General features: G+C 36.9%; 1 long non-coding RNA gene across 1 annotated transcript in view; it reads right to left on the minus strand.

Moving 5' to 3' along the window:
• Positions 1–8,064: 8,064 nt before the first annotated feature.
• Positions 8,065–25,691, minus strand: part of LOC310887172 — a 45,553-nt gene continuing 27,926 nt past the window's right edge. The window contains exon 3 of the long non-coding RNA XR_014575679.1: positions 8,065–8,571. This is a non-coding gene — a long non-coding RNA (uncharacterized lncRNA). The remainder of the gene's footprint in view (positions 8,572–25,691) is intronic.

Genomic DNA, 25,691 nt, shown 5'->3' on the forward strand with positions numbered 1-25,691 from the left:
GCAGGGCCCTAGAAGTGCTGCACACACTGCTGCTGGGGCAAATTTGCCTTTGTACTGTACTGTTGATGTTCAACTATCCTCTGTGTACTCTTCTTCCCTTCACTGATATGGAAGGTGGGTGGCTTGAGACAGCGATAAATAAACAACCTAAGATTTCGTATATTAACACATTTACTCCTTCATCTTGTATTATTTTAATTTGGTGACTCAGGATGAGACAAAAGCATGAAAGCTGTGGGAGTTCAAGGATCAAGAAGTAGGATCAGCAGCAAGGAAGGAACTGATTAAGCAGTTGTGAAGATGTCAGAGTGGAAGGTTGGTAATTACTCCCCTATCCAGCTCTGAGCAGAAGGCAGGTTCTAACAAATGCCATGCATTTGATAAAAATCAAACTTGCTATCTTTTCCATATAGTAAAATTAAATGTCAATGTCAGCTGGCAGAGGGATGTGGAAATCAAGATTCCCTAGTGCAAGAAATCCCCATGTTGCAAGTTTCAGTAGGTAGTTCTGTAAGTTTTTTTCACAACCTTTTTTACCCCCCAAAATCAAGGGTGGATTAGATGTTATGTATGTCTGCCTTGGTATTCATTATTAGAAGCTTTAGACTTACACATCTGCATCTTCATCATTTTGGACCACAGATTTGTGATAATATGATGACTTCAAAACATTTAATTTTTGCCTTCCAAAGATCAGCCTCTGAAATCTAAAGCTTCCATTAGATTTTATGAATTAATTAGAAACAAATTTTCAGACATCCAAATTTTTGGTATAATCATCCCTCTTTTTGGATATTCAGAAGGACAAGCTCAGAGCTACAGCTCAAATATTCGCCATATAAATGCAACGAGAGCTTTATTAAATATGGAAAATAAATCAGATGAAATACTTTATCTCTTACTCTTTTTCTGTTAATTCAGATGAAAAATAAGTCATTTTTCTAATCTTAGTCTCACAATTTCTAACATAGACTTAGCATTGGCTATGAGGTTTAGTTTGGATAGATAATAGGAAAAATTTCTTCACTGAAAGGGTTGTGAAGTATTGGAACAGGCTGCCCAGAAAATTAGTTGAGTCTCCATGCTTGGAGGTCTTCAGAAAACATGTAGATGTAGTGCTTAGTGACATGGTTTAATGGTGGACTTGGCAGTGCTAGGATAAAGGGTGAACCAGATGATCTTAGAGGTTCAAACTAAATGATTCTATTATTCTATGATTCTATTAAAGTCTCCACATCAACTATTCCAGGAAAAGATATAAAAAATGGAGAAATCTGAGCTGAAGAAACAGTGTACCTTAGGGGCCACAGGCCAATAATGGACCTATCTAAAAGCAGTCTTAATATTTAGTGTGGAATCACAGAATCACAGAATGGCTGAGGTTGGAAGGGACCTCTGAAAATCATCTAGTCCCACCCCCTGCTAAGCAAGGTCACCTAGAACACATTGCTCAGGATGGCATCCAGGTGGGGTTTGAATATCTCCAGAGAACGAGACTCCACAACCTCTCTGGGCAACCTGTTCCAATGCTCTGTCACCCTCACAGTAAAGAAATGTCCTCTCATATTAATGTCCTCTCATTGCCTCTCTTCCTGTCACTGGGCTCAGCTGAAAAGAAACAGGTTCCATCCTCTTGACACCCTCCCCTCAGATATTTATACACATTGATGAGGTCTCCCCTCAGTCTTCCCATTTCCAGGCTAAACAGGCCCAGTTCTTTCAGCCTGTCCTCGTACAACAGGTGCTCCAGTCCTCTCATCACCTTCGTAGCCCTTCTCTGGACTCGCTCCAGTAGTTCTGTGTCCCTCTGAATACTGAAAGATTTTCCCAATAGTTTGAAAATTGTTTATTGCAGAATCTATGGTTAAGTTCAATTTGGTCCAAGATTTCAGAGGGCAAATACTTTGAGAAAAATTTTTGAAATACTTTGAAATTTTGATATACTTCAAAATTTCACTGAAATAAGGTTCCAACTTTGAAAAGCCTCCTTCTCTTCACTTTATGTTCTAAAAAATAAAAAAAAAGTACTATTAGCATATCTAACCTTTTTTTTTTTTTAATCTATTTTTGAGTATGTCATAATTAGCAGAACAGCTGAAGGCTCGTTGGAGACAAAGATTCTCTCAAGGAATCATAGATTCACAGAATGGTTTGGGTTGGAAGGGACCTTAAAGATCATCTAATTCTAATCCCCTTGCCATGTACAGGGACACCTCCCACTAGAGCAACTTGCCCAAAGCCCCATCCAGACTGGCCTTGAACATTTCCAGGAACAGGGCACCCACGACTTCTCCGGCCAACCTGTTCCAGTGCCTCACCATCCTCTAGGTAAACAATTTCTTCTTAATATCTAATCTAAATCTGCCCTCTTTTAGTTTGAAGCCATTACTCCTTGTCCTGTCACTACACTCCCTGATAAGGAGTCTCTCTCCAGCTTTCCTGTAGGCCCCCTTTGAGTACTGGAAGGCCACTAAAAAGTCTCCTTGGAGCCTTCTCTTCTCCGAGCTGAACAACTCCAGCTCTCTCAGCCTGTCTTCATAGGAGAAGTGCTCCAGCCCTTTGATCATCTTTGTGGCCCTCCTCTGGACTCATTCTAATATACCTGTGTCCTTCTTGTGCTGTGGGCCCCAGAGCTGAATGCAGTGCTCCAGGTGGAGGTCTCATGGGAGCAGAGAAGAAGGGGAGAATCACCTCCCTTGACCTGCTGGCCACGCTTCTTTTTATGCAGCGCAGGATACAGTTGGCTTTCTGGGCTGCAGATGCACATTGCCAGCTCATGTCAACCTTCTTGTCAACCAGTAATTCCAGGTCCTTCTCCTCAGGTCTGCTCTCAATCCATTCTCTGCCCATACTGTATTTGTACTTGGGATTGCCCTGGCCCAGATGCATGACCTTGCACTTGGACATGTTGAATTTTATGAAGTTTGCACAGGCCTAATTCTCAAGCCTGTCAAGGTCCCTCTGGATGGCATCCCTTCCCTCCAGCATGTCAACTGCACCACACAGCTTGGTGTCATTGGCAAACCTGCTGAGGGTACACTCAGTCCCACTTTGTCTGGATTGAGGCACTGTCTCTCAGTGCCTGCTGTACAGGAATGAACGTGACTACCCTAAAAACTTGGGTGCTTAAGACAAGGCCTGTGAATAGGTTTCCATAAAACCTGGAAAGTGTGATTACACCCCAGGTTCTCACTTTTCTGATTTTTTTCCGTTCTGTGTTTTATGAGTGTTTAGACTCAGGCCTTAATTTTTGTGGTGATGCTGATTCAAGCTGATGGGTGTATTCTACACAAAAATTTCTACGGTAATATTTGATGCTTTTCAAACAATTTCCAAATATTTGGCTGAAATCAACAATTTTCATGTAAGCATAATTTTTATACAAACATTTTTAAAAGTGTATTATTCAGAGTGTATAATCAAAGCACCTAAGGTTAAGGTTCCAAATGTAAAAAGCTGCAGTCAGGCATTTAGTGAGTCTCTCTCTGCTAAAATAAAAGTAAATTCTTTTTAGCACTAGGTGACCAAATTGTAGATCTATCCATATTTATCCATAACTCCTATTCTTACTTTGTTGCCATGTTAACACAGGTTTCTCTGACAGAAACAACCTTCTCAGAAAATTTGAATGTGATCTTTAATTTGCAAATGTCATTCTTCTTCTTTATTTCCAATCTTTGACTTGTAGGAAACTTTTATATGATTTGATACTTATATTGCAGTCACTTGGTTTGGGGTATTTCATAGTTACTTTGATTATTTTCTTATCATAATATTGCTTTTAAAAAATCACACCATAGCAATTAGACATAGTTTCTGTCAGATGTTATTATTTATAATGATTCAATCCTTGACTGGTTAGAAAAATGATTTCTGTAGTCTCTGATTGGACTTCATAGAGATTCTCATGTTCAATAGTTCATTCTTTAAGGTATATAAAATTTTGTACATTCTTTGCTTTCTATGTAGATCTGGGATACTTTCAGTCACTTAAATAAACATTGAAGATTTCTTTTAAATACTTACCATCTGCTTATATAGTATTTGTTTCTGACTCTTCCATAAAAGTAACAACTATTGCTATCTTCCAGCTGTTATGATCTGTTTCCAAAGCAAGCAGGTTGTTTGACAGTATGGACACTGATTTAAATGCGTGTCATGTCATTATTTGCTTGTTACTATTGTTTCCAGTAGTGGGTGTTTCCTAGACACATGTCCAAGAGAGTATGAGAACTGATCAGATTGATGTGTTTAGCCAGATTCTACAATTCTGCAGGCAAAATCTGAGGTTTTTTTCAATATTCAGGACTTCAAAGCTCCTGACAATTTACGGCCGCCACTGAACTGGCTGAACTTTATTCTGGGATGTGCACAAGAAACTGTGGGAGTGCTAAAACTACCTGTTCAGGTTAGTTCCTTCTCTATTGCCCTTCATCATCTGTGGCCAGGGCATGTGCAGCAGTGAAAGGGCTCTTCACATGCTTCTTTCAGCCCATTGTTGGTATTTGACACCTTGCCTGTGTACACATTATCAGTGCCCATCAGTGTTATTAACCACCCCAGGGCCACTGGAGAGAGACTAAATGGTTAATTAAATCAAGCTGTATTGTATTGCCCAGCCAAGAACCCAAACAGCCACCCAACACTAGCCCACAAATTCTAGAATAACCACTGGGCCTCATGCCTCATGTGTTGTGAGTGCCAAGAGTGTTTTTTTTGCCATTTAAACTGACTCTTGATCATCATGTTCTTGTCATGCTTGCGCGGCTTGGCCCAAGGGCTCTGTCCCATGCTTTAAATACACTGTCAAGCAAATAGTGACAGAATAGGAGTAGAACATATTCCATTCCACTGCTCCAAGAGAAGATCAACAATATGTAAAACACTGCTAATGGGTATTTGTTTAGCCTGTTCTCAGAAATATGCAGTGACAAAAATTTTGTAAGTCACCTTAGCCTGTGTCCTGGTGCATCAGTAACTTTGACCAGCTCCTTTCTCCATCTACTCACAGACTGATCTGGGGGTCTTGGGACAGAGCTTGTGCTTTCACGGTGTCATTTTGCCAAATACAAAAGGACTCCAGAGTCTCTAAGTATATCAGAACAGGCATTGATCTGTCCATCTCTCATTATTGCTTTAGTTTGTTTGTTTGTTTTGTTTTTCAGCCTGGAATAATACTTTGTTGGTAGTACTGTTTCAGTCAGCAGCAGTGGGATTCTTATGCAATGAACAAATTGAAGAGCCCCACTCAGGCAGCAGAGATCCAAACTCTCTGCCTTCATTACCCGAGACTCATGGGTTTGGGACTTTCCATTTTTTTTTTTTTTTTTCCAGCTGCAATAATAAACAGATTTATTTTCTTTTTAAATTAAATTTTGGATTCGGGAAAATAAGATGTGATTTCAGAGAGGTTCAGATAACAAAGCCAGCTACATGCCAGTTACCTCCAAATTCTAGTCCATAGACATTTTTGCACTTGCCCAGTGCATATTACAAGGGCAAAGTGGAATAGTCTCTAGGCTTCATTGCAATCTAAACATCAAATTCTATCAGCAGTAGCAGCATGGTTTTCTGTTATAAAATAGAGACTATAACTGTAATAATAACTGTAGAAGTATATAATATATAAGCAATAAATATGACAGTAACTGAGAAAGCAGCTATTATATCCATCTCTGCAGAATTCAAATCAGTCTCCTACCAACTTTGCCCATTGTTTTCCATGACCCTTCACCTGATCTTCTGGTAATGGCTTCATTCATCATAATGGGTCCAAATGTCCTGGAAATATCTTCTTGTCCAGATGGAGAACATTTGTTAAGTAGCAGGTATATGAAATACATATATTAGTATATTTATGTGTATGCTGAAAGGTAAAATATTCATAACCCACTGAGGAAAGCTTAGACCTTTCTTAAAATAAGGTAGCTTTAATGAAAATAACTGTGATATGAACTTTGCTTCCAGCTTCCTGTGGTAGATTAAAGGAAGAGCACGGAAATAAAGATATTAACATGTTATTAATGTTTATTGTTGAAATATGTATATATGAGATGTGCTTCTTCATACATTATGTAATGTCTAAATTACACAAATATGGGGAAGTTTAATAAGTCATCCACATGGTTTCATCTTTTAATGCAATTTTGCTACATTCTAAATGAAGCAGTGAAAAGTCACTACTTTTAGCAATTTTTAAAATTGTTTTACATGTGGAAGAAGCTGAATGGTAACACAGTGAATATATTGTAGGTAGCATTACATTAAGATCATTGATTTTTTTTTTTCTTAATAAAAACAGGGTACATTGAAAGCTAAAGCAAAAGTGTAATGAAAAAATGATACAAGTGTCCAGCAGAGGAGAAAGAAGAAAGGTCGATTAACAGTAAATCTGCAATTGAAATATACTGTCTGTATATGGCAAATTCTTTTCTATCTATATCTGTTCTCTTTTTCTGTTTTTTTTTCTTCAAGCCATTCCAAGTATCCAAGTATTGCATTTATTGAACCATAGTGGTGAGTGCTGGATTGATGGCAGAGCTTTAATCCAGCTCTGGGCAAGAGTTGAAGGAGATATCTGGAACATTTCAGGATAACACTGAAGAAACAAAATGCTCTTTTGAAGCTCATGCTGCATGGATGATGACTACAATAAAAGAATTTCCTTAATGGCTCCTTCAGAGTTGGGATCACTTTGTAACAGCTCTTGCGGAATTTAAAGCATGTCAACTAGTTGTATTATTTTATTGCTGTTTTAGTAGATGTCTTTCAAGTAGCAGTACACCTGGCAAAGCACATGCTTCTCACAGCACTGGGAGGAACAGGAAAGGGGAGATGAATAATTTTAACATACACTAATGTATTTGTCCATTCCTTTTTACAAATTCAGTTCGTAGCTATGAACACCTAGTCACCTCACAGAAGAGATGTTACAAAGAAAATTGATGCTGTTGTGACATGGGATCTGGTGCAAAGAGAGAATACACCTATCAACTGATGTGGGAGCTCAAATCAGAGGGTGTTTGGCCATCGATTTCACTGACACTATAAATGTGCTTCCACTCCCCAACCTCCCCAACCCTTGGGCTTGAGAAAGGGGAGTGGATATCCACAGGAAGCGAAACAGGCTTCAAGGTGTCTCGCCTCTGGGTTGTAAAGACTCTCTTGCCAATCTGAAACCTATGCTTTCTTCAGGAAAACTTGCTGTTTTAGCATCAGAAGAACTTAGGACAAAATTCTGCCTTCTAATTCACATTGTAGTTGTCTTATTGATTTCAAAGGGAATACTACCTATGTAAAGTGTATAGAATATTCAGAACATACTGCAGGTCAAAGGCAATGTTTTTTTGTTTTTTTTTTTTGCTTTAAACATTATTTAAAATGTATTGTTTTTACAATCTGTCTTGATTTCAGAAATGTGTCTTGTCCTATGCATTCCAACTTTGTCATAATTGGGCTAGTGCAAGTACCAAGGTTTTTATTAAGTTGTAATGCAGTTTACTTCCAAGTCTTGTCTGAGTCTCTGTCTATGACCACCTGACATCAAGATGTATCAAGAGATAAAACCAAGGCAGTATAGCTATTGCAGTGGTGAGCAAGCACAGAGTGTCAGGTTTTAAAATGCAATTCAGTCTGGAAAAAATGGCAAAACAATGCTGCCTACAAAAAATATTCAGACTCAATGTCTACAAAACATATTCAGACCTGTTTTTAGTGAACTCCCTCAGAACTTGTAGGCAAGATTTCATCTTCCTTTCTCTCTTCGTTGAATATAATCAGTTAGATTTGTTATGTCCCCTTCTGCTAGGGGTGGTTCTGTGGAAGTTTGATGTCTCAGATCAAAGGAAACTGGAAGTGTAGAATTAGCTACTATTTTAAAAATGAATGTCAGTAGAACTTTTTAATCGTTGTAAGAAGTTGTTTCACTTAGAGTGTCATTGAGTCTTAGATTAGTGGTGTTTTTCCTTCTCTGTCACAGTCTCCCCATCCCTAATTATCAGAAGGCTTCAACAGTATTTTCATTAAGCTCCTGCTAAGGTAATTAGAGAATTGGAGGGAGCAGTTTGGGCATACTAAGAAATGCTTCATCCATCCTTTCCTTTCAGTGATAAAAGAAACTTTGTTTAGCTAAAAACTACTTAGAGGTTCTTCTTAAGGGTAGGGGGCATTATGCAGATGTGACAAAATAATCTCTGTGAAGGAGGCATATGAACACATAGATGAGGCATACACAAAACAAAACTGAGAATACATCAGAACCCACTGGGAGAAGCCTTATGAAGCAGTTTCGGGTAGGGAAGGCTGTGGAGGAGATGTCTAAGGGCCTCCAATTGGCAGGGTCCCCCATGCTGGTGTTGCAGGCTTCCTTCCCCATGTGGACTGAGGGGAGGGCAGATCCAAGTGCATGCAGTGATGGCTGTGAGGGTCTGTGTACACAGACAGAAGTACAACTCTCAGCTCTCACATCCATGAGAATACGCAGGATAATAAATATGCGGGATGATTTTCTGGGCCCAAGGTTCCCTTCCAGTCCAACTCAGAGTGTACGAAGATTAATGCAAGGAAGGGTCCCTGAATGGGGGGGAAGAGCAGAGAAATTTTAATTATCTTCATGAAAATGCAAGAATTTACAAGGGCTACAGAGGCAGAATGGAAAGAACGAGAAGTTACCAGAATAGCTGTGAAGAGGGATTGCTCAAAATGCAACTGGAAAAAAAAATACTTCCACAATAATTAATTAAGCTTCAAAATGTCCCTCTGAGGTAGGTAAGTATTATTAAACTAGAATATACAGAATTAATTAAGGTTTGCAGGGAAAAGAAAGGGCAGGAGGAAAAAAAAAAAGAAAAGAAAAGAAAAAGGAAAAAAAAAGCTGAACAAATTAATGCTAGCCAAAGGGGTAAGGAGAATAAGACTCCTACAGACAGAATCAAGGAAGAAACATATAGTAGGAAGAAAACATACCCATTAATATTGGACCCATTATTGGAACTGATTGCCAATGTTTCCTTCATTATTGGAGCTGATTGCCAATGCCTCCCTAAGGGAGGGCAAAGATGCCAGACTCTTTGTAGGGTGAAGGAGGAGTGAAGGGCATTATACCCTTGCTTAGGTTGTCTTTCCCTTTATGCTGACATTCTGTCAGGCAACCATCTCATTTTCAGGCTTTCTTTGGAAAACATTTTAAGGAAGGCTGTAGAGAGGACACCAAAAAGGTAGTCCTGTGCTCCTATTCCTTATTTTCAAACTACCCCCACCCTTAGTACAGATACCTAGTACTTTCATTGAAATTTCATGGGTGTTGCCAAACTAGTACTATAGCTATCACTGCCAGGATATAAGAGAATTGCCAAATACATATATCTTTCAACTCCAAATGTAAGTAATTTCACCAGGGTATCGAACGCTGAACACCCTTATTAGAAAATAAAACTGACTTAAGGCCTATGTGCAATTTTCTTCATAACAGGAGAAGATACAGAACCTGGTTTATCAGCCATCAAAAGACACCTTGAAGGAAAAAAAAAAAAAAAAGAAAGAAAAAAAAAAAAGACTTTTAATACAATGCTGCTAGATAGGTCTACAGGTTTTGGTTAAGATGGAGTTAATTTTCTTCATAGCAGCCTGTATGGTGCTATGCTTTGGATTTGTGACTAAAAGAATGTTGATAACATACTATTCCTCAGTAGTGTTTGCATACTGTGGAAAATTTCTCTTTTTCACATGCTGTCCCTTCAGCAAGTAGGCTAGGGGTTGAGAGGTATATTCCATATCATATGATATCATGTTCAGCAATAAAAATCTCAGTGAAACAAGAATGAAGCAGGAATGTTCATGGTTGTGGCATTTGTCTACCCAAGTAACCATTAATTGATGAAGCCCTTCTTTCGAGGAAGTGGCTAAACATCTGCCTGCCAATTGGAAGTAGTGAATAAATTCCTTTTTTTGTTCTGCTGCACACATTGCTTTGCTTCACATATTAAACAACATAGCCAACCATTGGCCATCCTTCCTACTGTGCCACCATGCCCAAGTCTGATGTACCAGAGCAACCTAAAATAGTAGGTGCAGGAGCCCAAGTCTCTCATATGTATGTATATTACAGTGTGAATTCATCAAGTGTACAATAATGTGGACAATAGACATAGGCCTGAACATATACACCAGACCTCAGGATGCTGAGTGTCCTGTTGCTTTGAAATAATAATAAGTCCGCTGAAGATCTGGGCTGTAATTCAGCAGTATATTTTGGACTACAGATTAGTTTAGCCATGCATTTCAACAAAATATAGTCATGCTGAAGATGCAAAATTTGTTATGCTGATTAATTAATATAAAAAGTACTGAGTAGAAGTCAACCACATAAACTGCCACTAATCTGAACTCTGGCACAGGAACGCTGAAGATGTTTTCCTATTTCACATAGTTATTATTATTTCGGTGATATCTGTATTCCTCCTGCATCTGCTGTGAGATGTATAGCACAAAGTGCTACATGAAAAGACACATTATGCAGGGTATTGCATCTGGCACGAAAAGGACAAAATATCTGTCTGTTTTTCAAGAGTTTCAATTTCATTTTTGTTGATTCAGATCTGACTTTATTTGATGTGGCCTTTACTGCAAACTTTAGCTAATCCATCTGTTACATTTTTAACGTGTTTGCCAGCTGTTAGTAAAAACTTACAAAAAAAGTATTCTGTTAGCTCATTCCTCAAACAAATAGAAGTTATGATTACAAGGTTTCATTAAACAAACTTTAAAATAAGTATATAACTTAATCATCTGTAGATGGCCTCTTTTGAGCATCTCATGCTTTTGCAAGGGGAATTAAAAAAAAAAAAAAAAAAAAAAACATAAATTGTATTTCTTTTCTTAGTTCTTATTCATAACTCCATTTTCTTGTATCTAAATTGTTATGATTTAAACAAGATTTCTTAAAACAAAAACAAGAGTAGGCAGAAATAACTGTACTGATGGGGCCCAACCCCTGAGCCCAGTTCATAAAACCAGCAGATTACATACAAGAACACCTGCTCACCGACATATGAAAAAGACTTTCCTTCTTTGCTAAATGCATTGAACAAGTAAAAACAGAATTAAAATACTCTTCTGCTAGTAGGAGAAAAACAGAGACAAATATGACCCTAAAGCCTAGTCTAACTTAATCCTAGCTATCCATAAGTTAGCATCTTCCCCAAACTGTTTGTGTGAGCCTGTTTTACAGTGACCATAAAAAGCAAACAATCTCAGAGACCAATCCATGCTGTCTGTGTCAGACATCTCCTAGACTGCAATGAATTATCCTCTGAACCAACCTCTCTTTTTCTGTTACCTATACACAAACTGGACACTCTCCTAGTCCCTTAAGTGTCAGGTTGCAAATGTTATATGAAACAAACTTTGGGCTTTGTGCAGTGCTTTTGTTGGGATCTGCAGGAAAATGTTGTCCCGCAAGGAAAAAGCCTCTGCCAAGTGTAAGAGTGAACAAAAGGAGGAAAAGAAGGAAAGATGAGGTTGAACTGGAGCTGTCCTGATGGACCAGAAGAAGGACTCATCTTGGCTTTGGAAGAGGCACTACCTGTTTTCTGTACATGAAATAACACAGAGCTCAACATGGTGATTCGGGACATCACTATGGGTCCTATATTCTTCATTGATTACTGTGAGAAACAAAGTTGTGTTTTTGTAATAGAAGGTGTTTTTGCAGTGGAGAATTCCACTAACCTTGCATATTCAAAAGTGATTGTGCAGGCATGACAGTAGCATACCAGTGGAGAGTATAACAGATAAGGGGAAGGTCCCACTGTCCCAAAATAAGGAGGATAAATAAGAAAACAGGCCGAGCAGTGTGAAATCAGTAAAAACAAAAATAATGAACCCTCTAGTTTGAGAGAAGAAGGAAAAAAAAATAAAATAAAAAAAGAAAAGGATAAATTAATGGTTAGTCAAATAAAATTGTACATATGTGGTATAGAAAGGTGTTGAGTAGGTTGTGAACCTGTAGTACTCAGCCAATGAGGAAACAGGGGAAAAATCATGTGTCAGGTAATAAGGAATATAAGGTTATGATATACTTTTACTGTGCGCTCCTATTTGCAGGATGCCTGCCATTGCAGTCACAAATAAAACGTCTTCAAAGAAGATCCTGTCTGAAGAAAATTATTTGATTTTTCTCACAATTACAGAGGTGAAGGGAGCCACATTCTTTGGGAGCAAAATTGAGCTGCTTAGAATAGTCTGTTTCAGAGGCATTTACAGTCCTATCAGATGTCAGTATTCTATCTCAAAGTCTAATAGGAGTCCTAAAAACACTTTATCCTCCAGAGAATTAAAACCAGGGCAAACTCTGAAAGCAAACTTCAACAGACACATACATTTCTATGAGTAGGGCCAAGCATACAAAACATAAAGAAGGACAAGTATTTCATAACTAATCATTTTATCTCTCAGAGCAACTCTTGCTTAGTTGCTTAAAGCTTGTCCAGAAGTAGAAAGATTCTTATGGATGTCTGCAATTCAGAATTGTTTGACACAGTTGTGCAAACAAATTTCAGCTTATTTTTTTGCAAACCGTTTGCTGGAAATACTCATTTAGGGAATTCTTTATTCTCAAATCATGTTTTGATGTTTGTAATCATTCACCTACTTATGCACTCAGAAGCCACAATGATAATTAGAAAAATATTGTTGTCTCTTTTCCCCTATCGGATGATCTAACATGAATAGACAGAAGCAGTGCCTCAGCAGATTGCTGATGCTCATCATTCTTGTAGGGAACAAGGCGGGGCGGGGGGGGGGTGGGGGTGACACCACAGTAAAGTAGAACTGTAGACTTGCTGGGTTTTCATATTTCAGTACGTTCTAAAAAGAAAAATATATATATAATTATAAAAATCATTTTAAAAATTATGAACTCTGTAAAAATTTTCCTTTTCATGAAAGATGTAAGAGCAGTATAATTTATTTTCAACTACGTGGTATATTTTTCCATTCATAGTCTAATTATAATCATCGCAAATATCAATCAGTGTACTGTATAAGTACAGCATTCCAAAGGATATTGGCATCTTCAGCATTTGATTTAATTGTCTGAAATCTGGCTAGAGAGCAAGAATATGTTGCCTACATTCTTTATCCTACCAATAGCACTCCCTAAAACACCTATTCAGAAAATACTTAATATACTGTTTTAAAGACAATAAATTTAAGTTTTATATTTTTGAAGAAAAAAAAATCATTTTGGAATTTTTCTTAAATGAAAAATTATATTTTAGTGAACTATTTAAGATCAAGACATAAACTATGTTTTAAAAAAAAAAAAGTAATATATATATATTTATACACAGGTGATTTAAACCAAATTAACACTTCAAAAACTATTCAAGATCTTAACATTTTTGTCCCAATTTGAATTTGAAATTTCTTTGAAATCATTAATACTTTTGCAGGCAAGAAAACTTTGTGAAGAGAAAACTTCAGAACAGTTTTACTGGAGTTATTACAACTTGTACTCGCAAATCTTTACAAACTAGGCCATATCTTTGCATAATCCTAAAAGGCAAACTCTAGTCCCTATGCATATAACATATGATAACATATTCTTATAGCAAGTTTGTTTTCTGAGGGAGGAAAGAATTTGGTTGCCTGTTCTAATAAATTAAATATTTGGTTAATTTAAAAAAAAAAAAATGGACTATATTATGGGACATGGCACCCTTGACCACAGAACAGCCACTTAGATTTTTACAGAGTCTGAAAAGCTACTTTTAGTATTTGCATTATACTTTGGTTTTGTATTTTAATTTAGAAAACTCATGTATGCACTGATTATTGTTTCTGCTATTTTTATATAACATTAGATAGGAGCCTTCAATTGCCAGTTATAAATATCCTTTAAAAGGTGTGTTGGAGAGCTGGGAGCCATACACTTGAGAAAAAGAGCGCCAAAAAGACTTTCTTCTCAAAGAATAAGGACCCATGTACAAGAAGTCAGGGTGGTGTAATTAAGATCTTTATTTCAGGAAAGAAACTTCTTAAGATATTCTTGTTTTACTGAGGTCTGATTTTGCAAGACTGAAAGGATGCATGTTAGAAGTAAACAGGTAAGCATGGATATATTATCAGAGCTATAAACCAGGAAGAAAAAGCCAGCTTACTTCTTTTTGTTCCTCAGAAGAAAAACAGAATATATAGAATACAGTTAAATAAAACCATAAGATGGGTGAAAAACTGGCTGACAGGTCAGGTCAAGAGTATTCTTGTAAATGGGCCTCACCTCGAGTACTGTGTGCAATTTTGAGTGCCACAGTATATGAAAGATATGAAACTGTTAGAGAGTGTCCAAAGGAGGCTAACAAAGATAGTAAAGGGTCTGGTGATGTATGAGGAGTGGCTGAAGTCGCCTGGCTTGTTCAGCCTGGAGAAGAGGAGACTGAGGGGAGGCCTCATGGTGGCCTGCAGCTTTCTCAAGAGGGGAGCAGAGGGACAGGCGCTGAGCCCTTCTCTCTGGTGACCAGTGATATGACCCAAAGGTATGGCTTGAAGCTGTGGCAGGGGCAGTTCAGGCTAGATATCAGGAAAAGGTTTTTCACCAAGAGGGTGGTCAGGCACTGGAACAGGGAAAAAAGGGAAATAGTTACATCACCAAGCATGCCGGAGTTCAAGAAGCATTTGGACAACTCCCTGACACATGATCTGAATTTTTTTTATTTTTTTTTTGAGGTGTGGTCCTCTGGGGACCCAGGAGTTGAACTCAGTGCTTAGTGGGTCACTTTGGATATTCTATGATTCTATGATTTAAAAAAATTATTATTGCAAATATTTTTCCATTCACACACTAAAGACTTCAAGAAAAAAAAAAGATTAGAAAATATTATATAGAAGATGGTTACTTTCATCTAGCTGTTGTTTCTATAAAACAATATGAATTTTAGCTTTATCTTAACAGTATGAAATTAGCAGATTCTCTTTGAAATTTCTAGCTGTAAATCAAACATCCTTTGTTCAAATCCGCATGTTCACCTAATACCTTTATAATTTCAGCAGGGGTGTGTCTTAGGTGCAGTACAGGAAGGTCTTGTATGGTGCTTCAGCTGGTTTTTAACACAAGTCTTTTGAGGAAAAAAAAGATTCAGAATAACTGTAGAAATATTTATCCAGCAATTTTTAAGCTTATAAAGTTCTGAAATATAAAAGTCACTTTTAGAAAGACTGATAAGAAAAAATAAATAAATTATTTTCAATGACTCTTCAGCTCCTACAGTAACTCTTTGAGATTAATTAAGCTGAAAATAATGTTTTGAGATCTGGCTGACTCATACAGAACAAACCTGTTTAGACATTTAAACCAAAATTCTGATTCTTAATAAACTCTGAAACTAAAATAATACATCACAAAACAGCCAATAAAAAAAAATGTAAAGCTAACTTAAAAATATTTCTGAGGTTTTCCATCTACACAAAAAAAAAGTATTTGGATACTGTGGCATTTGGGTAATGTGTACTGTGTACACATTAAACATTCTGTATATTCAGGATATTTGAGACAAACCCGGTAAAGTGATAAGCCACATAAAATGTAAGAGAGTAAGTATCCCTATCAAATCCAAACAAGACTAAGTGAAGTATGTATTCCTCTTTCTATGAAATCATAAAATCTGACTGTAGGAAAATCTCTTAACTGAACAAGCAGTGCTTTCTGAACCTTTCCCCAACTGAATCATTGGATTCAGCACAGTTCCAAATATTTATTTTTCAGGCAAGCAAGTGCTGGACAATTTCTAGGGAAAGAGATGAACAGGAGGAGATTCAAATATCTGTATTTCAGAGATGCTTCAGCAGCATGATGGTGGCACTGAAAAGCTTTCACCATAAGGAAAATAAAGTTGTGAATTTTGGTAAGAAATTTAATATATTTATTTTTCTTTGACAACTTTTAATGAGTTGATTTTTTAATGGGTTAATTTCAGTGATACTGAAATTTAAAATTCCTGCAGGCTGTTTATACAATGTGTTTATTAGAACACAGTACAAAGTAAAGGTTGGTAACAGCGATACAGTAGGATTTCATTTTGATTTTAGTTTCTTACATACACCTGAATATCAACCATAGGAAAAATCTGTACTGGTATAATCTGAGTGCCTGATTTAAAATACTCTCTTTTCTTTCTCTCACAGAAGAAACAAATATAGGTGGACTTCTAAGCAATTAGAAGAACAAAGGCCATTGTGATCATGTTAGAGGAAATCCACCAGCTGTCTTGTGCAATGTTACCACAGTCTTCCTAAACAAAAATAAAAATTATGCTAAAATTTGAAAGTCACCCTATTACTTTAATAATCTTTCATTTTGTTTGTAGCCTGTATTACGTCTATTATTGAATGAGTTTTCTGAAATTTGTGAAATATGTGCTGACATCTCACAGACATATTGCACCATGGATTTAGAAACATCAAACTAAACAACACCCAGATTCCCAAGGTAGCTTTTTTAAAGATTATCTCTACATAAAACTGCAAATTATTGGGGAAAAAAAAAAAAAAATAAGATTATGCAAGGACCAGTGAGTTACCCTTACTATTCTAAACAGACTGTAGCCAGTCATTAATTGCATTGTTTTGCCAAGCTATAATTGTTTTAGCTATCTTTGATAAAGTGGAAGTTCTCTATAGAGATACTCACAGATTGCCTTATGACCATGGTTATTTTCTTCCTCTTCAGAGAAACACTATTTTTAATGTGTAGGTTTTATTTTATGTAAGTGAGCAAGTTCATATTGTGCCCTTCCTTTTCTTTCTTATCCCTCTCATATAGATATAAAGAGATGTAAATTCATTCAGATCCTTAATTATTTTGGATCAGATGCTAAAACAAACAGATGTGAGAAAAGATAAAGCTAAAGTCTAGGTGATACTATAACAGATGAAAGACAGATTCAGAACTTCTCAGGAAAAAAAAATAGGAAGGAAACAGAAACTACTGTTTCTTGTATATTTCCATGACAAGGAAAATAAATTAAGACTACTGTAATTAGGAAACAAATACTGAGCAGAATGAGAGGCTGAGTACAAGCAAGATGGCAGGAACCTCTCAGCAAGTCACAGAAATACCCCTTGTCTTGCCACTGGAAGCTGGGACAGAGAGGTCATGAGCAAGACGTCACTCTTCCCACGTGTGTTGTTTTGCTACTCTATTTCATTCAACTTGCTAAACTAATTTCATTTAACTTTGCTTAACTAAATCAATGTATCCCGTATGACTGAAATGGTCCAGGATGTTGCTTGCTATTACTGCCCATCCACCTACACCTGCTGGTGTAACAAAAGGAAGAATATCCAAAGTTCAGCTTTAAGCAGAGGACATAGCTTGATTTTTAGAAAGCTCCAAGCACTAAAGTAGGGAATGAGCTAGAGCCAATCAATAGAAAACACTAAGCATGGACTGGAAGGTAACTTGATGAGCATGTGGGAGATGAAATGTAACTGAATTTCCACCCCTTTTCAGAGCTCCTGTTCCAAAGCAGGAATGAAACAAAAGTTTTCTCCACTAAAATCCCAACCCCAACACCTTTTGCAAGCGGAAGCATCTGCCATTAATCTATAACAGCAGAGAGAAGAGATCAATATTTTTTATCTTTTCTGAAGTAAGCTAGAAGCTGCAATCCTTGATCAAGATGTGGGTGGCTCAGTTTTAATTGCCTTCTCAGCTAAGCGGATTCATGCATTCATGTCTTCATTCATTCATGTCTCTACTCCTAAAAAATTCCCTAGACAAAAGACTTTGGGATATCCCACTCAAAGCTCTCATCCTTATCTGCTCTTGGAAACAGGTGGCTAGCAGTTGGATCAAAATCATGGGGCAGAAGATAAGTGGAAAGTCCTGAGCTGTGGACGATGCCTCCATGTGTTTAATAAGATTCTCATTATCTTGAAACCTGTGAAAGATTTGTCTGCTCTCAGAATCTAAACCGCATTGAATTCATACGTAAAAGTTTCTGCTCCTTTTAAAACTTGAGTCTGCTGAGGACTGTCTCCCCATAAAATCAGGTGAGCACCCAAGGTAGGCATCTCTACATCTGATGTAATGCTGCATGGAAGTCAGGACTTGTGTGCTGAGCAGGAATATCTCTGTTCACATGAAAGTCAAAGTAAATAGCTGCTGCTGTTCTAGCATTTGCATACACTGAGTTAAACTGGTGCCTGACCAATGGTGTGAAAATAACTGTAGTCCTCAGTGTGCTGTCTTATATACAAAAAACGCACATATAACAGATGAATTTATTTGAGTGCCTTGGTCTCCATTTTTAGTCATTGCTATCACCATTTCATGACAGTCATTTGTCACAAATAATTTAGTAGATGTGCATGTGTTCTCTCAGCCCTAACTGTAAAGGACACATTAAGATCTTTGTAATAGCCTATGTGCCACAATTTTGGGGAACAAATCCATCCCTATGTCATATTATATTAAAGAGTGTTCCATTCATATCGTTATATAATTGGTCATACCAGCTCGCATAATAACTTACTACAATTGTTAGAGCAGAAATGGAGATAGAAAGGAGTCTTACTGAACTTAAGACATATTTTGGTTGCAGACAAAATGGATAACTCCTGACTTGGACACCAGAAGCATAGATTTGTTCTTATAAACTGTCATATCTGGGAATGCTAAACACAGAGGAACTGCCCTAATTTAGAAAACCTGAAATGGGGAAAATTTTGAGTAAGAGATGTAAAATAGTGTGCCTATCCAGGAAAAAATTGATAGATATGAAAAATGGTCATTTTCCATGCCAGGACAGAAAGCAGATTTTTTTAAAAATCTGTACCCCAACAAATGAAGAAATGAAATGAAGAATTGTCAGTAATAGATGAAAGATGATGATTCAGAGAGATTTGAACTTGCTCCTTGCAAATGGGGGCTAGGGTCTCTTAAAAGTTATTATGAGAAAGCATCTACCTCTCTAGAGTTTCTGAAACTGAGAAATATTTCCTAATAAAAGTTCAGCTGAAATAGGTATACATCAATTCAAAAAATTAACTGTACTGGTCTTCACTTCCTAAACAAAAAAAAAAACTCATTTAAAATTCATAGTAGGTCCAGATGACAATGCTGAGTCTGGAGTCCATGAGCAAAGTAGGAATGTAATGGTTACTGCTGAGATGCAAAAAACATGCATAGGTCTCAGTAGTTTGTCATGATGAAGATGGCAGCATTAACTGAGGAGGACACTCTATGTTATACACCACTGCCCTCCTATTCTTTAGAAAAGTCCCATAAAGACATGAAAAAGTTTGCTAAGACTGGTAGAATAAGGGAGCCCGTAAGAAGGCTGTGGTCCATTGTCGCAAACATTTTTTAACTTAATTCCAATGTTTAGCTTGCAGGGCAGTAGGACTATAGTAAAATATATATATATATGTGCATATATATATATAAATATATATATTAAATGTAACCCTTCTATTCTACAGCAGCATCAATAGACCAAGAGAAAATTGCAGATTTACCTTGGAGTGAAACAGTAGATATTCTAGCACCAAAAAGATGCCAGGAATGTTCTCAAAGGAATCAGTGAGCCAAGATGAAGAAAATGAGAAATGAATCACAGCAAATTCCAGACTTCTGTCATATATATTTGCGCCACGGTGCACACCAGTTATCCTTCTATTTCAAATCCAAAGTTGATCTCCCCCAGATTTTCTCTGAAAATGTTTAGGCAGAATATACTGTTTTTTATTATACATTCCTGTTTCTATTTAACTAAATAATGATAAATTCAGGAAATGTACAGAAACTTTACAGAAATGTTATGTTTCCTGTAATTGCTACAGTGGAAGAACACTATCCAGAGGGAGAGGTTAATCCTGAGATACTGGTGTATATCAGCCTGGACATGAAGAACAATACATTAAATAAAGCCAAAGGTGAATCATTTTTCCTGTCATTTTGATTTTTAAAAGGTTACCCAGAGCTGTATTTCGTAACTCTTGCTTAACTTCAGCAACAGTTAACTATAGCAAAGCTACCAAGACAAAAGAATCTGAGTGAAAATAGTAGGATATAAACCTGTATACAAAATATTTTTGAGATTTCCAGTGTTTAAAGATAACTATTCTCTTATTTGTTTCTTCGTCTAAGTCTTCTGGGGAATAAATAAATAAATAAATAAATAAATAAATAAATATGGAGAAGCCTCAATAACGTTAAATTGCACTAGCAGGAGTCTGAGTTGCCATATATGCTGCTATATCATGGCGGTATCTTCTTTAGTAAAGAAATTAACTGTATTCATTTAAAATCATTATTTTCTGAAATACATGCACTGTGGAACAGGATGAAGAAAAAGGACATACCCAGCTGAGACCTAGAGGTTTATGATATCCCTATATTCTCACAGGTGTTCTTCCTGTAATGCCTCTTTTAAGAAAATGATTTTTTGTATTCCCATCTTCACTTCTAGATGTTCAATATTTAGTGACAATATAATGATCATACATTGCTGACTGTAGCCACATATGGTGCCAGAAAGCTTGGCCAAGGTTCATTCCCTGAGGACTTTGGTCACTCTCCTAGTATTAACAAAGTGTGGATTATTTTTCTGATTTGGATTTATGTCCTTGTGGGGCTGATCTGAGACCAGCAAACTCATTTTTAGCAAGTAACTTAAGTTGCATTTGAATTCATTCCTCCAAACAATGAAATACTACAGTGTTCAACAATTGCAGTATAAGGCAGGTTCTCACAGACTGACTAGTGATCAAAATCTAATTAGTCTGTTTAGAGAGCCTAGCATGTTTCATTGTGTTTGCTAAGTCAAGAAATTGTATCTCAGAAATTATACACTCCTGTAGTATGCCTTATGAACACAGTATTACTGTAGTTTGCGTAACCATTCTCACTCGACTTTGCTTAATAGACCTTATATTTTATGTTTTCAATGAACAACTCATACAGGGTTGAGCCAAGGGCTTAATCACTCTTAATACAATAAAGCAGCACTTTAAAATATTATTAACCTCATCTGTCTAGATTTGGAACTAATAGACCATTGTGTGTGTATTGTCTTTATCCCTGCCAGTTATGTACATATTTATTAATCCACTCTTCCAGAGGAAAAATTTCTAAAGCAAAACCAACAGTAACCTTCAAGTGAGCGGGCACAGGTTAGAAGGGCACTAATTAAATGTCAGACTTGACAGATTAAAATTATGAAATTTAAAATCACCGTGGAGCTCTTTGTCATTGTCAAATTAGGAGTCAGTGTGATGAGGAGCACGGAAGTGAATGGTTTAATGGATTGAATGGGAATGTGGCTTAGCAGCAGGCTTTTCTTGAATTCAGATCAGCCTGTAGTTCAGATCAAAGGCTGCTAGTTCAATTTCACATTCAAAAAGAGTTGTAGCTTACCTGCATCAGTAATAGATGTGTGTATAAGTACAGAGGTTTAAAAAAAAAAAAAAAAAAAAAAGGAAAGAAAAAAAAAAAGAAGACAAATATGTTTCATGAGAAATAATTTTTACACAGATGATTTATGGATTTAGATTAGTAGTAACATCATTTTTTCTATTATTTGGCTCTGGGGTATTTAATGAGATTTTAAAGTCAAAGTGTTTATGCAGTGCTTATTATTTGTTTCTGAAAGCAACTTTTCTATTTAGCACAGTGGAAGACAAGGAATATCTAGTGCTGGGTAAGCTATGTTAAAGGAAACAAGATAAAATGTGAGTGGGCCGCATTCTGAAAATATGGGTTCTGATATACATTTGGAAGAATACTGACGACTTCAGCAGTGTTTATACCAATAAACACAAATGGCATTGAATAAAATGGAAATTGTGCTGTCATAGATCAAAACACTGTTTACATTTAAGTTTGCTTTATGAGGAAATGAACTTAAATGACTGATATTGTTAAAAGCTTAATTTGCATACACACATATATACACACATATGTGCATACATAAATATTTATATTTATATATAATGTGTATGCAATTTCTTTCAGACATCAGTTTTATTAAAACTAAAGATTTAGCTCTTGCTAATTAGGTCTGCAAAGCACAAAATTAAAGTATTTCCCTTTCTTAAGTGATTACTTGTATGTTGGCAGAATTTTCAAAATCTCTTGCCTCCTTTCTTGAACAAGTCAGTAAATTATTACATTGTGAAAAGCTTCTAATAAAGGATCTTTTCATTAAAACATAGTTTTGAACAGCATAGAAGATATTATACAACGGTGACTGAAATCAATAGGATCGGATTTTAAAAAAGGATTTGGTAGTTATTTAAACCCATTGGAAGTCTTTTAAACCATTGGGAATATTTCTATTGAATTCAAAAGATGTTGGATCAAAGCTGAATTCTTTAATCAATATATCTAAATTTACATTACAAAAAACATCAATACAAATGTCAAGCCATTAATTACATTCATAATATTTGGGGGAGTTCTTGAAACAAGGGATATGTTATGATGAAATTATGCCAGGTAACTCTTGTCCCATGCTCCAGTCTCATCCAGACACTGCTTAAAACATTTGACAGAACTGGCATCTTCAATTCAAACACTGATTTGTAGAGAGACATCTTTAGCATACTGTAAAACAAGGCATCCACCTTCTGCTTCAATGTACACATGTACTGAACAGGAAGACAAGACTGAATATGAGTCTACAATAGTATTTCTGGGGAATACAGCACAGTATCTTCATCTGAGATGACTCAAATACAATCCCAGTAGATATCAAATAAATCACTAATCTGTCATGATCACTTTCACCCCAGGCAGACACGGGAGGTCTTCAGCCATCAGTAGGAGAATGTTTTCAAAGACCAGCACCTTAATTCCCAACTTTTTGCAGCTTTGTAACCTTTCCTGACCATGGTCAAAGAGATGAGAGGGTCACATCACAACCACATCTTAACAGAGGACTGTAGAACAACTACACAGCATCACAAAATGATTTCTTGAACAAAGAGAAGCATCATCTAATGCCATTGGCAACAAAATGAGATCCCCTACATACTTCATAAACTGTACTGTTGTTACTCCAAAGAAGTTGTTCTGGAAAAAAATGTCCCTATACTTCTGGTACACCAAGAATCAGAGGACTAAAATTACTGAAGAAAAAAGTTTTTTCCCATCTCGTGTTTTTTCCCATCCCCTTTTTCCCCTCCTGCATTTATAGAAGACTCATGAACCAAAAGCACTGATTTCTAACTAGAATGTAATCAGTAAGTTGGAGAAAAAGGAATGAGTTTCCAGTCAGGTAAAAATAATTTAGGTTAATATGAATAGGACAGCCTGGAGAACTGTTATCTGATTTTGTAGATGATTTGATAGCGAACAAAAATACTGGTATGGTTTAATATGCAGAACTAACCTTCAGTACGATTTTTTTCTCTTGTAATAATTGGTTTCAAGTTTTGCAAAGAAAGCAGATACTTCTGCCTTTAAATACATTTATATCCATAAGAAGTTAATAAAAAATACCAGCCATTCTAAAGAGGTTATGATGCCAAATAAGTGACATTTATTAAAGGCCTTTTCCTCATTTTTTTCTATTTTATGAACATTTCCTAAATTATTTTAAAAATGCCAGTGATTCCTCTTGAGTTCAAAACTTTAATTTGCCAGAGTCATGCATTATTTATCCATTCTGAAATATCACAGTGACATACATTTCCAGTACATTAGCTTATCAAGGGGTGCAAGTCATACAGAATACAAAACTTTTAGTCCTGCTGTATTCTGGCCTTATTTTAAAGGGAGGTGATGAATCCCTCCCTGAGAAAAACCAACCATTTGGTAAAGCCACGTGAGAACAGTCCCACACTGATTTTCCTCAGCAAGGAGCACAGAGAAGATGCAGGCGGCCTTGGCCAGGGCAGGAGAAAACTGCACAGGGACTGTTCCTGCGGGACAGTCCACTGAATTGTCTCTCTGGAGCTGTCCCCAAAAGGGCCAGAGACTACTGCATGGCCCTTTACTCTGACCTGCGCACCTAAAGAGGTGCAAGTTTGTGTCATCCCCTGTGTAGCTATTTGCTGGGTTGTGCGAGTCCACCCAGGTAGATTCTTCTAAGGCTAGTGCTGCTGTGTGTAACATTCAGCACCTTAGTTTTGAAAATACAGTTAATTGTATGTAGCACCAAAATTCCTTTTCCTTTAAGGATTCCCTCCTTACTCCCCTCATGCCATATTGGAATCCTTTTTCTTTGTTACCATTCCTGCATCCCTTTAGTGAAGGGGTGAATGTCGCTCTTCATTGTTGGGTTCATTTGGTCACATGAGAGTAACATGGACCTCTCTCTCCATATGCACATCCTCTGTAATACTACCTGACACTGTTAGGCTAAGGAAGCACTAAAGAAGACCTGTGAAATGACTCAAAATAGCTGATCAATGGATTATTAAGCCAACCAAAGTCATTTATGTGGTTAGGAGGACAAAAAAGCCACAGCAGAGGCATCCAGAGTGCAAAAAATAAACCTAATAAATTTTGTTTTTTAAAGAAAATGGGTTGCCACTCACAAATATGTATATTTCCATCACCTGTGACTGCCACATAAGTTTCTTGTGGTTGGTGAAGGGTGAGGCATAGAGATATAATTTGGTGAAAAGAACAGCTAACAAAGTCTGGGTTCCTGTGTATCTGCGACAAAACTGATCTATTAGTTGACTATAAGAGGCAAAAGCTGACTGAAGCTTTCGTACAGCTGGGTTAGCCACAACATTTCTCTCTTGTTCAGAGTCTCTGAAGAGATAGACTGAGCTTTTCTTTCAGTGAACTCATTAGGAATGTTTCTTTTCTGTATATGGCTATTTCAATTAAACATATAGGAAATTAGTACCTCCGAGATCTTTTCTCTCCTACCAGCCATGTCTAAAATTGCTGGGAGAGGGTTCCAAAGTTATCAAGGGAACAAAGATGGAAAGAGAGAGAGGCACAAACACAGTAGTTGCATAAGCTTTTGTGTGAAGGAAACCAAATATCATAATGGCCCAAAATGGATAGGTGGCTTCCTTTCCCAGTGGATGAAGGATAACATTCAAGATATATGTTTTTCACGTAAAATAATCCTTTTGGATGTACTCACATGCAGCATAGAACCAGCTGGTTTCGACATCTCCACCAACAACACTGATATAATATTGCAGGGCTATTAGTCCCTTTGCCAGTGGAGCAAGTGCAGGCTGCCAGCTGCATTTGGCAACTGTCACTGAACTCATCCTATATAAAGAATAACAGACAACTTGACAAGGGGAATTGCTGATGGGATATAATGGCTTTTGCCTTTAGGAGACCTGATCAAAGCAGGTCTACAATTTAGTTTGATGTTGGCTCACAAAGGGGGACACAACCTGTAGTGCTTTACTAACATGCAACTCATGAGCAATTCAAGTGCAATTCTTAGTCTGGGTAATTTTACATGGCCACCAGCAGGATGTGCTGACATGGAGACTGTTAGGTATGCTGACACTCTAGCTGTGAGAATAAGTACAACAATGAGAGCTGTACAGCAAATTTTCCTTTGTCCTGCAATAGAACAATGATGACCTGCCTGGAGATGCTTTCCTTCTCTGCCTGAGCACTAATCAGGGAGATCAGGAGCAACTGGTAACTGGTCTCATCTCTCAAACACATGCAGGTTTTGGAAGAAAAATTGTAGGATCGTGTAAGT

The sequence above is a fragment of the Anser anser genome, assembly GCF_964211835.1.
Source record: "Anser anser genome assembly, chromosome: 1".
In the NCBI taxonomy this organism is placed as follows: Eukaryota; Metazoa; Chordata; class Aves; order Anseriformes; family Anatidae; genus Anser; species Anser anser.